Consider the following 12,319-nt stretch of genomic DNA (forward strand, 5'->3'; position numbering starts at 1 on the left):
GAATAATGACCGTGGCATTCCTTTGATCTCTGCAATAACCGTGGTGGAATTAACAATAACCATTTATGACACCACAATGTCACACAAAACAATAATGTAGATGTCACAATGGTATTCCGACCAATTATATTGACGAAAGCATTCGTGGCTATTCCTTAGTTGTCCCGTGGTGACTTACAAGTACAGAACGTTCTAGAAAATAGGATGTGACAATTACACTTTATGACAATTTTCTAAATCTATTGTAATTACATCTATAAGCATTCAATAATCATTTTTCTGACTTCTGTCGTGTTGTTAATGCGCAACATTGCATACAAATTAAATGACGCGCCATGGTGCATTACATCAAAAATGTGTTATCTAGAGAATAATTAAAGTGCCATATGACATAATCCGCTCGTCAGAAAGTGTTCCTTGAATCAAAACTAGCTATCAACTTTGGTACAAACTCTATTATAATTCATTTACTGTATTAGATTACAAAGGAAGGATTCATATGCTACATATACAACTGTAGCTTCAAATGATCGGGTGGGGATCCGGGTTAGATTAGGTCCTCAGTACCTCTTGCTTGTGTAAAAGACGACTAAATGGAGCGGTCCTTCGGATGAGACGGAAAAAAACGAGGCCCCGTCACAGCAGGTGTGGCACGATAAAGATCTTTTCCTGCTCAAAGGCCATAAGCCCTTCACCGGCAATAGTGACGTCTCCATATGAGTGGTAAATTCTCGAGCGAGATGTTCAACAATATACAATCAGCAACTCGTATGAAGTAGTTAAAAAGACAACAGAACATTAATGTTTGTTTGTCAACCAAAACAGATACGGATGCATGCACCTTAAACTAATGAATTTCTCCAGAGATCGATATGTGTAAAGTGTACATTGTGTCACTAAACGCTATTGTTAAAACAATTACAAATGACTTACAGAAACAGTATCCTGACATGTCAATTCTCTTGACTATAAACTGTAAATGTATCTTTCTATCATTTGGTATATACATTATCTTTTGCGTGTACATATATAAAGTATTAGTAACAAAAAGTCGTATAATTGACCCTTTATCATATTTGTAACACAGCATGATGAAGTGATAAGATCTTCTTGCAGTGAAACAATCATTTTCTCTCACACTTGACAGATATACAATCATTCCATGACTTAGATGATAGATCACAAAGGACAAATTAAACCAGCCTTCTTCTGTTTGATGTTTTAATGAAGTCCTTGCATTTCACAAACCATCATGATTAGAAATATTACATGAAGTTGATAATTTTCAATCTGTGAGGGTCAGATTGCAAGATATTTTTGGCACTATTTCCAATCATCTCGTGTGAATGATTTTTCGTCATTAACTTTTATTAAAGTTTTCAACATACAATGTATATGGAATTTTGAATTATTCAACTGCTGTGTCAAAAATGAGTTTCGGCTCCTTGACAAGTAAACCAAGGAACTTAAAAATGTTCTATTAACATTTTCTACCGACGAATTTGAACATAAAAAGAGTAAAAATAAAAAAGAAGTAAAGAGCATTCACTAAATGCAGTTGATTAAAATGAAAATAATGCAAATTCAATGTTTTTGTTTAGCAGAATGGTAATGCATTTTAGATTATTTATTAAAAGTTTACAAAAAAATTTGTACATTCTTAAAATTCATCCTGTTCTAGTACAGGATATAAAATGTAATTAATTGAATATGTATTTACCATCCTCTTATATAGGTTCGCAGTGACCTAGTTTTAGGAATGAATGACAGCCTTGCACCAAATCACAAGTTATAATGATAACCCTAAGCTTATTGTATCCAGGTTAGAGGCCTGACCGAGTTTTATCGTATTGGGAAATCTATCAGGCGATATTTTTTTTCGATTTCAAAATGCCATTGATAAAGGAGTAGTTCGGATACATTTTTCCATAATCCGGTACATCTATGAAGATATTCGGTATTATTATACTTATATTAGATCCGTTTAACTTAATCAGCTAAGAATTTTTATGTAAAGTGGGCACGTTGCCTTATTTAGCTAGAGATATAAACAGGGATAATATACGTATTCAATCCATGTGTTTCTTATACAATATATACATGTAGTTTTCCTATTAATGATGCAATGTGATGTGATGATTTTTACAGATTAAACTTTTATTGTTTTATCGTTTACTGTTTTCGGGCGGAAACTCAAGTTTCCACGAAATAATTCCCTTACAGTCTATTTCTTAATCATCTAATAAAAGTAAAAACCTTGTAAAATATTGATTCTTACGAGAAAAAAAGTTCAGCAACGTACTTCAAATTATTTGTTTACGTACATATCTGTATATATCACGTACACACGTTTATGCACCTTATAAGGAAGTGGGGGTTCAAATGAGAACTGTGATTTAAATGAGTTTTAAAAACTGAACGGTCGATTTTCATGATATTTTACACAATCATTAAATATACAAAACATGTATTTCTATTTCAGTTTTTAGGAAATCGTATGTTTTGAATACACGTTCAGTTGATGATGAAACAGATGACTGCATACATTTCCCATACAATACAATCTTACATGAATTAGGAAAAACAATATAAAAAGGGACTTATGACATAAATCTGATATTTTTGTAAATTAAATGGACAATCTTTGTCATGCCATATTCATCAAAATTCTTGAACATAATGAGAGGTGAAGATAACGAACGGTGATCAATCGCATAACTCCTTTAAGGAATACAAATTAGAGAGTTGGGCAAACACACGAACCCCTGGATATACCAGAGGTGGGATCAGGTGCCTAGGAGGAGGAGAGAGAGAGAGAGAGAGAGAGAGAGAGAGAGAGAGAGATGTGCTAAATTCACTATATACATGCAGATGGATACCCTCTTTCGCCTCAGTCCGGGGTTCAACTCGCGTCCCGTTCAGCAGCTGCGTTTGAACAGCACACTAGACCGACCGACCATCTAGACCATTTAAAAAAAATGGCTTATCTTACTACGGTGTGAGATTGCTACTCGGTCATTGAAAAAGGAGAGAAGATATGTTACATTTATTTGACGTCCATTTAAGAGGATTGTGCATATTATGATGCATATTGCACCTGGAATATCTTTATAAAGCACTAGATTGTAATTAACTCTTAACTCAACATAACTGTCTGAATGAATATTGAATATACACAGTGAATATTGAATATTGAATATATACATTGTACGTTGATTACCACATAAAGGTTAGAAAGGAGAACGTGGGTTATATTTTTTCTCCGAATGGTGCAGATGTGCTGTAATCAATGGGTGTCACTTAATGGACAATTCTATATGCTTCCGCTCTACCGCATTCAAATCTTCACAGCGTTCTCAAAATCTTTTATTTGAATAGAGATTTATCATTTCCTTATTCACATACTCAAGGGCAAATTAACCACGAATATCTAAACATTAAAAGTACATTAAATCATCATGTATCTTCCTTTCTACAAACTATCAGTTAACCCAAACCACACAAACACGGCCAGAGAGTGCAGAGCAGGTTGCGGTTGAACTAAATCCATCTCCTATACAAATTACATGTGTTAATTAGGTACAACTTTAGCTACAATTATTTACGAGCCAATTTGCACACTGAAAAAATATACTATGAAGACATTGAGAGCATTTTTTTTAAATAAATAAAAAAAACCACGAGATGCGGGACATTGTAAATAATGAATCAACGCGTCTGTATTGATATATACATGCAGTCTATGCGCGAAGAAGCCGCACAACGGGTCATTAAAATGTTTATTATAGTATTCTACATTATTTCACATGAATATGGATTAATGCAATTATTATCAAGTAATTGTGAATGTAATAAAATAAAATATGCTGGTGTTTATGTATATACGTCGTAGTGGCTTTTTAACAATTCAAAAAGACTCCCATTCAGATATTAGAGGACATGGTTCCGGGTTCAATGTGTAATTGAGTGCATGGAGGATGAGGAAAAATCAATGCAGTTTATGAATTGTACTTGTTACGAAAATAGACCACAGTTTGTTGTATCATTCAACACATCGGTAGTATTGAACAATATGTGTTTGAATTAGGAAATGTTACTGGAAAATTCCACATTTGCGTCTCTGTCGTTTCACCGATTTTGTCGTCCTCCTTTCATCTCACAAATATTCATTTTTTGCGCAGACGATATTCAGACTTCCGGGGGGTGAAGCCGTGTTCAAAACGAGTTTCATACTGTTTTATTTTTTTTATGCAGTGATAATAAGACATCTATTGTTTTTTAGAAATATTGCGGTGATGTAATCGTGCACTTTAAACAATGGATAGAGCACATGGAGTATTGAAAAATTGATTTGTTTACACATCTGCTTACAAAGTCATCTTTCTGTGTAATAGAATGTTTGACTCTTTGACGATCGGAATGAGCCTTCGCATGAATGATGCACGTCACGTAAAACAACGACTAGGTGTAAGAAGCGTTGTCATTGGACGGACGGTCACACCTCGTACACTACACACCGAAGGTTCGCAACTATAAATAGACCGTTCATTCAACATGGACATCACATTAGGTGAAGACCTCATTTCGAGAGAACGGTGTGAGGGAATTTGTGAATATTCATGATGCAGACCTTTCCCAGCTCATTACCAGCCTTTGCTATAATTTTCATATTAGTCGTTTCTGCAACTGTCAGTATAGTACACACAGCACCAATGGATTATAAAATTTCATACACGGGGGGATGCAAACAAACGAAAATCACTGATGGATTGAAGTGTGGTAAGTCTATGTGCTTTTACGTGTGTACATCTAATATTTGAAATAAAACTAAAAATGAGACTTGTTTTAAAAAATATAGTTAAATTCTCTTTCGCAGGGTAACTATATTTTTTAGAAAGCAGTGAATTTTTTTTACCTTAATTAAAACTGTAGATATATGAACTTTTAATGTTAAAAAGTACTGTTTTACTTCTTATTTTAATTGCAGCCAGGGAATTCGATAAGCTTTGGCACAGCAGGAAAACGAAGCATTGTCCTATGCAAATCATAATTTGTATGGTAAGTAAATTTCATTTGATATACATATGATGATCGTCTAACTCATTCATACAATCTGAATATAAATAAGCATATACATATCAAGTACATAGAAACCAATTTTTTATGTAGACCACAGAATGTAAAATATACATCATGATTTACTACAGTTTTATTGGGAATAAAGAAATGCGTTTTATAGAGGAGAAAAAAAATAGAATTATTTAGTATTTCTTTTTTTCTTCTTCAGTTTCATTTCCATATAGGAGACTACGATTTTTTGAAAGGACGTGTGGACACGATGAGATAATACCAGGAGGAGAATTCCATACGAGAAGTTTCATTTCATATCATCGGACATTGTATTTATTACTCTTGAAGTAGATTAACATTATTTCAATTTTACCGACTATTTGTTATGCAATGTTTTGAGTTTGTTGATGAATCCATCCAAGTGCCAAGTTGTTGCTTTTTTGATACTATGATTATTTTTATAATAAAAGTGCGAAACCCTTAACGTCCTTTTGTGTTATTTCAGTATACCGGTATGTATAAGTGTCGAGATGCGTGGTACTTGATAGGTCGTGTTTATATGGATATACTGAATGAAGCATTAGACATCCTCGGGAATATTTAGATTTTATAATACAAAGCTGTTGGAACGTTTACAACTTTGAATTTAATATATTGGTTGCCATTATGTGATAAATGCAATCGTAAGACTGAGAATCTTTGCAAAATCTATCGGTGCGATAATTTCAGGCACTACTCGTGCGATATAGAATCTCTCTCTCTCTCTCTCTCTCTCTCTCTCTCTCTGTCAATTATGGTTGTTATGAAAAATGTCGACTATATTTCACGACCCCCTATGATTCGGGTTCAAGTCATTTCCAAAGGATATTTATTATCATGAATTAACGACGATATTGTATATTAGAAATAAAAAGATTGAAATCATGACTGAAAATTCCATTACGGTAAAAAGAAGAGGGCTAAGATACGTTTGTAGGTAGATACACCCCCACCCCCCCCCCCCCTCCTCATTGTCTATACTTGCATCTTCGCAAGTCTACACATGGCGACAAGAAAGTGAAATACACAAAGAGTTGTAATCTAATTAATACCCAAATCAATATAAAAAACGTGAGCTTACCATATGTGAAAGAACTTCAGTGTTTCTCAGAAATGGTAAAATTATTTTCAAGCAAATTTTTTTGTAAAGGTAAGGATTATAATAGTGACATATGGACATAAACTAAGAAATAAATGAAAAAAAAATATTTTCTTAGAATTTCCTTAGAACCACACCTTAAGCCCGAGATTCCAATTAATGAGAGTAGACTGACATTTCAGTGCTAATGATAGATCTATCAACACTGTAAAAATGTAACAAGTCTTGGATTTTTTAAATTAATTGAATTATAAAGACTTTTCATCAGTAATATTTCTAGAATGTTATCTGGTTGTCCACTTGGACACGTGGGTTTCCTCCGGGTTCCTCTGACGTCATTAAACCTTAGTGCAAATATCCGAGTCGATAAAAGCCAGTAATATAAAAAGACAAGTTGTTGAACTTGTTTGTTTATCTTTACAAAACAGGTTAAGAGTAGTATTTGTTTAGGGATGTTATAAAGATTTCAATAGAATGAAAATTAAATTAGTTTTTTTTTTACGGTTTGTTTTTATTGCAAAATTTATAGGCCCTGTTCGTTAAATATTTCATTGGATAAATACAACATTTCAGATTTACATATCAAAAATGTATAATGTCTTAAATAAGAAATACTACCCACGTATTTTCTAGCATTATAGACATTAATAATGTCTGTGAGCACTGCCACTTTAGCAAACGGTTGTTTATTGTTTTACGTCCCATTCGAGAATTTTTCACTCGTGTAGAAACGTCACCAGTTTTGGGGAAAACAAAAAGTTATACCTGCTAGAAGGTTGCGCTAAATGAAGTCAAAACTGCATTGTCTTATTCGTTTTTGTGGCTTACTAGTATACAACATCAAAACATGTCAAACAGCGGTAATGAAGAACTGGATTTAGATTCATACATCTAACTTAATTAAACAAATTTATGAAACACTAATCTGTAAACTCATTAGGAATTTTAAGAAATATTGACAAAACATTTTGAAACATTTGATATTAGTTTTGAAAATTATATAAATTAGTTATCTCCGAAATTCAAAAATATATTTTTAAAATTTTGTGCTACATGTACATATCATCAACTACCAGTAAAGATTGGGAGATGGCATTGGAAAATCTTGTGAAAGATTTTGCACACTGTGTAATAATGCTCAAAATGCTGACGAGTTTCAATATATTCTAGAATGCAAAGCATTAATTGATATACGAAAAGATTGTCTAGGCAAAGATCCAATGTTATTAAATTTACTGAACTAATGTCAACTCAAAAAGAAAAAAAAATGTTGAAAAAAAAAACTATGTTTATTTTGAAAATTTATGATGATGTCTGTCCTCCTTGATTCCCAGATTTAGATTTAGTTTTTGTCATGTCTCTTTTTATACATGGTACCTCTGACTAGGTTTATTTATTACTGTACATATGTTACAATTGTATCTCACGTACCAATAATGGTTTGAGGGAATGAACTGAACTGAATTTGTTTAGAGTTTTGCGTCCCTTCCAGAATTTATTATTCATGCATAGACTCCACATTTTCTGACCTATGCTAGACAATTAAGGCGAATCAGCAGTGAGGGTTCTTGTATTATGTCAACACCTACCATAACACTTTTAAAGATTCAATACAAAAGACTCACGGCTTTTTCTTTGTGCTCTTGGTAAAGAAACTCGCTACCTTCAATTTTTGATTTGTAAAATATTTAAGTTTTAATTTGAGAAATAATCTTAAAAAATGAACAAATTAGATCGAATTTTTAAAAACAACTTTTATGCACCTTAACAAGAAAACACACGAACAAATGAATATGTATTTAAACATAAATTTCTAATCAAAACTTTAAACCCAAACAGAAAAAGATATGAAGAAAAGTAAACTGGAAATGATTACAGCTTCAATAAAAATATAGAATTATTCAAAAATGCAACATTTGCAATACTAATTATTGAAATACACAGATATCTTTGATAAAATTTATTCCATTTTAATAAATACATTTCCATTACCTCTATTCACTAAATAAGTAAAGTGTATGCCATTCTACAATAGAGAGGGGGGGGGGAGTTGTGAAATATAGGCATCTATGTACCACATTTTCAGTGAAATGTACAGGAATTCAAATAACCGAAAGGAAGAGTAACGTGATTGTCAGATAAAACAGAATGTTAACTCAACAAATAGAACTGCGTGTGTTGTAGCGACATGGATTCCCCGTCTAAGGGCTATAACTCTGTCAAAAGTTATCCCACTCGTGATACACCCATATTCCAAATTTCAACTCAAAATCCTTGTATGACCGAGATAATCAGCGATGACGGTAAATTGTTTAAATTTTTTCTATGTTCTTCCAAAAATTATTCGACTGGAACCAAATAGGAATTTTCAGGACGTTTCTGTATCCCACAATTCAATCCAAAATATCCAGGTTTGACTGAGATAATAAGAGCAAACTGTGAATTGTTAAAAAATTTATAAATGCAAGGGGCCAAATATTATTCTGTTGGAATGAAATACAAGGCTGACCTGTGTATCCTCGTGACTTATCTATATCCCAAATTTCAATTCAAAACGTCCATATATGGCTGAAATATAGGGAAACCGAATTGTTAGAAATGTTCTAAATCCAAGGGACACAACTCTGTCAAAATAATTCAACCATAACCTCAAAAAGAACTCCAGCTGGATATTCTCATAATGTACCTATACATCAAACTTCAGTTGAATATGTGCATCCGTAGCCGCGATAATGAGCAGAAGCGGATTGAAACGAAATGACAGAAGGACGGAAACGGAAAGCACAATATGCTCCCGCCATTTTATGACGGGGGTATACAAACAAGTTGAGAGTATATAATTTTTTTTTTATTTATTTATTTTGCATTTTAGATATCAATTATTAGATACAATGTATCGAAATACAGGAAAATTATATAATGAAAGCATTTATAAAAATTCATTTTAAAATTGATTACAAACATGAATATCTGTAATCGATGGGGATCTTTAAAAGAAAGAAAAATGATAAAAGTAAACAAATACCCTTGTATCCCCCCAATCACCTACAAAATACGTTTGAAAATATTTTCCATAACTTCAGAATTTGTTTTGTATAAGTACCTTATAATGACTATATCTTGAACCAATTTGTTACTGGAATTTCTATATATCTTGTACAAACTAATAAATTATATTATTTTATTGTAACTAAATATTTAAAAAAAAAATAGCAACATTTGTATGTTAAATATACATCTTACTTTCATCATGTAAACAGACACTATGAATTTACAAATGTTTGCAACACCCTGTCCATCGGACCCATACATAGTACGTTGCTTTCAGCTATAAATGACTATTGATTTACAAACGTGCAAGTTTTCTTATTCTAATATTAAATGCTCTGATCCTTAGACGAATTTGACTACAGTCTTTGGCATTCTGTTTTTCCTTTTAGCTCTTACAAGTTTATTGTTATTTCGAATTTCCAAAATTTCGGCTTGAGCATCACTGGAGAGATATTATTTGTCGATATGCGCATCTGGTGCATCCAAATTGGTACCGTATAAGTTTTACACTAAATGCATTATGTACAAAATTTTCGGGAAGAAAATTCATAAATAAATATTTGAATAAAGAATTTAGATCATTAAATGACTACGTAAACATAAGAATTGACCTGAAAATTTAGAGAATGAATTTGCAGATTCCGTGAATAATGTAATACACATTTTTATAAACTATTTACGTCAGATGAAATAAATACATACATTTTCCCGGATGTTAGTAGATTCTGCAATATCACAGCCCAAAGTGCTTTAACACATATTTTACATTTCAATTATTTTTAACTCATCAACAAACTTTTGAAGATTAAAATTTCAAATGATAAATCTATTTTTATAGTCAAAACATTACGTCAACTAAATATCGATTGACATTAAAAAACGTACATGTACGGTTGATAAGAATGAGGTACATTGTAATCCTTTTAGTAATCTATTCGACGACTAATAATCCTGATATCTAAATGGACTCGCTTGATCAATCATGACGAATTCCACACGAATTCAATCACGGTTCATTGTTATCTCTATACGTTAAAATACAACATCATCGAAGAAGAAACGAAAACAGTAAAAAAAAAGTACTGCTTAAAATGATATTTCTTATTTTTCATTTTAAAATTAATAGAGATTAATCGTCTGTGGGAAATTACGTAACAAGAAAAAAAAATGAAGCAAAGTATTTTTCTTCATAATGCGGAATTTTAATTAAGTAGAAAGAAATGAATAATGATGAAGCTTTCTGTGGAAAAAAAACCATAGAAAGTTTAGTGACATATTTCTGACCTAAGAAAATGAATGATAATTTTCCAAGAATATAATTCTTTGTTGCTGAAGACGTAAGTCTTGCATCATACATTCAAAGTATAGCTACACAATTGTATAGCATGGCACACAACATTGCTGTGATTCTACAGACATTGAATGCTATATAAGAATTAGGAGATTACAATGAAGATATTTCCAAAGAGAACAGCTACTTACATGCACGTGCATACCAGTGATACTCCACACACAATATACACTACTTTGCATGGATGAAAATGAAAGACTTACTCAATAACATGTTTTGACGTAATATATCTGATTAACATTACCCTTCTTATTTTTATTTTGTTCCAACAACGTCAATACACCGAAAACAGTTAAACGTCTACAACCACGACCTCTGTCACTTACTGATGACGGTTTATTTTTACATATCGTACTTTTACCGTAGAAACAAGGTCGTTCATTTTCTTAACTTCATATTTCATGCATTTTAAATTAAACAAACAACATGGCAATAAACATCACCAGCTTAATGTTATATATATATATATATATATATATATATATATATATATATATATATATATAATTAAAAGAATAAAATCTAACCAAAATGATCACATAATAAAGTACTAGCAGGAACTAATCGTTGATTATTATGTGATCATTTTGGATTTTATTCTTTTGAATTATTTAACAACTGTGCCAATTTCTTCATTCACTTTTTGACATTATATATATATATATATATATATATATATATATATATATATATATATCTCAATCAGATGTTTTTTATACATCTACTTGTGTAGATTTGTCTGCACTTATTTCTGGATTAGTATATACAATGTACACTGGTATCAATATCAACCACATGCGTACTCATTTAATCCAGGAAAATGAAAAAATAACAACACCATTTGTGAGAGATAATTTTATGCTCGCTTATAGCAAGGCAGACATGTTCCATTTATTCTGTGTATAATATCTTGTATAAATGGAAATGGAAATTTTTTCAACAGAAAATCCTGAACATTTCAGTTGTATAAACTGTTATGAAAATCCGGTTTACATGTAAACATTCTATTCATGAATATGCAAGCGTAACTGATCTTAGCTGTGCGTGGAAATAAAATTATCATTAAATAAACGACCAATCCAATTGCAAGATCTACACTATGACGAATAAATCGGGACGAATAAATAGGACACATTTGAAGAGCTGATATGCGTCTCATAATGACAAATGTTTGGTTTTTATATACAAAACTATGACACAAAGTAGATACCTAACACATTCCCTACTGGCTATTGAGGAAAAAAATCGGAATATATAGATTCGATTAGTTTCTTTACTTCTTCGGGATTTTAAAGAAACTAGTCGAGTACACTCAAAGGACTTTGTGATATTTAAAATACATGATTGTCACTTGTATATATATTCAAGACGTTATATTAATGGTTTAGTGGGTAAATACACAGTCATCATCAATAATTGCACATGTAAACGAATTTGTTCCCGTTGACTGCATTGCAAATATTTTATTTATTGGTAATGCTTTTTTTCTCTTGAATATAGCTCCATTTTGACTTTATACCTGTAAAAGGGACTTGTATAGACTATGCCTGTTGTCTAATGCTTCAGATACATAAGAAGAGTTTGTTTAAAAAAAATAAGCGGTCACCAGTGGTTTTATGCTCTTTGTATTTCGATTGCTGATGGAAAAAAAAGATGAGTGATGAAGAAAAAACACACCGTGATCAAAAGGCGTTTTCAAATCAGAGGTA

General features: G+C 31.8%; 1 long non-coding RNA gene across 1 annotated transcript; it reads left to right on the forward strand.

The window, feature by feature from the left end:
- Positions 1–2,810: 2,810 nt before the first annotated feature.
- Positions 2,811–5,554, forward strand: LOC125673180 (uncharacterized). The gene is made up of 3 exons (XR_007369293.2): positions 2,811–4,779; positions 4,988–5,058; positions 5,288–5,554. It is a non-coding gene; the product is annotated as an uncharacterized LOC125673180 (long non-coding RNA).
- The last annotated feature ends 6,765 nt before the right edge of the window (positions 5,555–12,319 follow it).

This window comes from Ostrea edulis, chromosome 3 (assembly GCF_947568905.1).
Source record: "Ostrea edulis chromosome 3, xbOstEdul1.1, whole genome shotgun sequence".
NCBI lineage: Eukaryota > Metazoa > Mollusca > Bivalvia > Ostreida > Ostreidae > Ostrea > Ostrea edulis.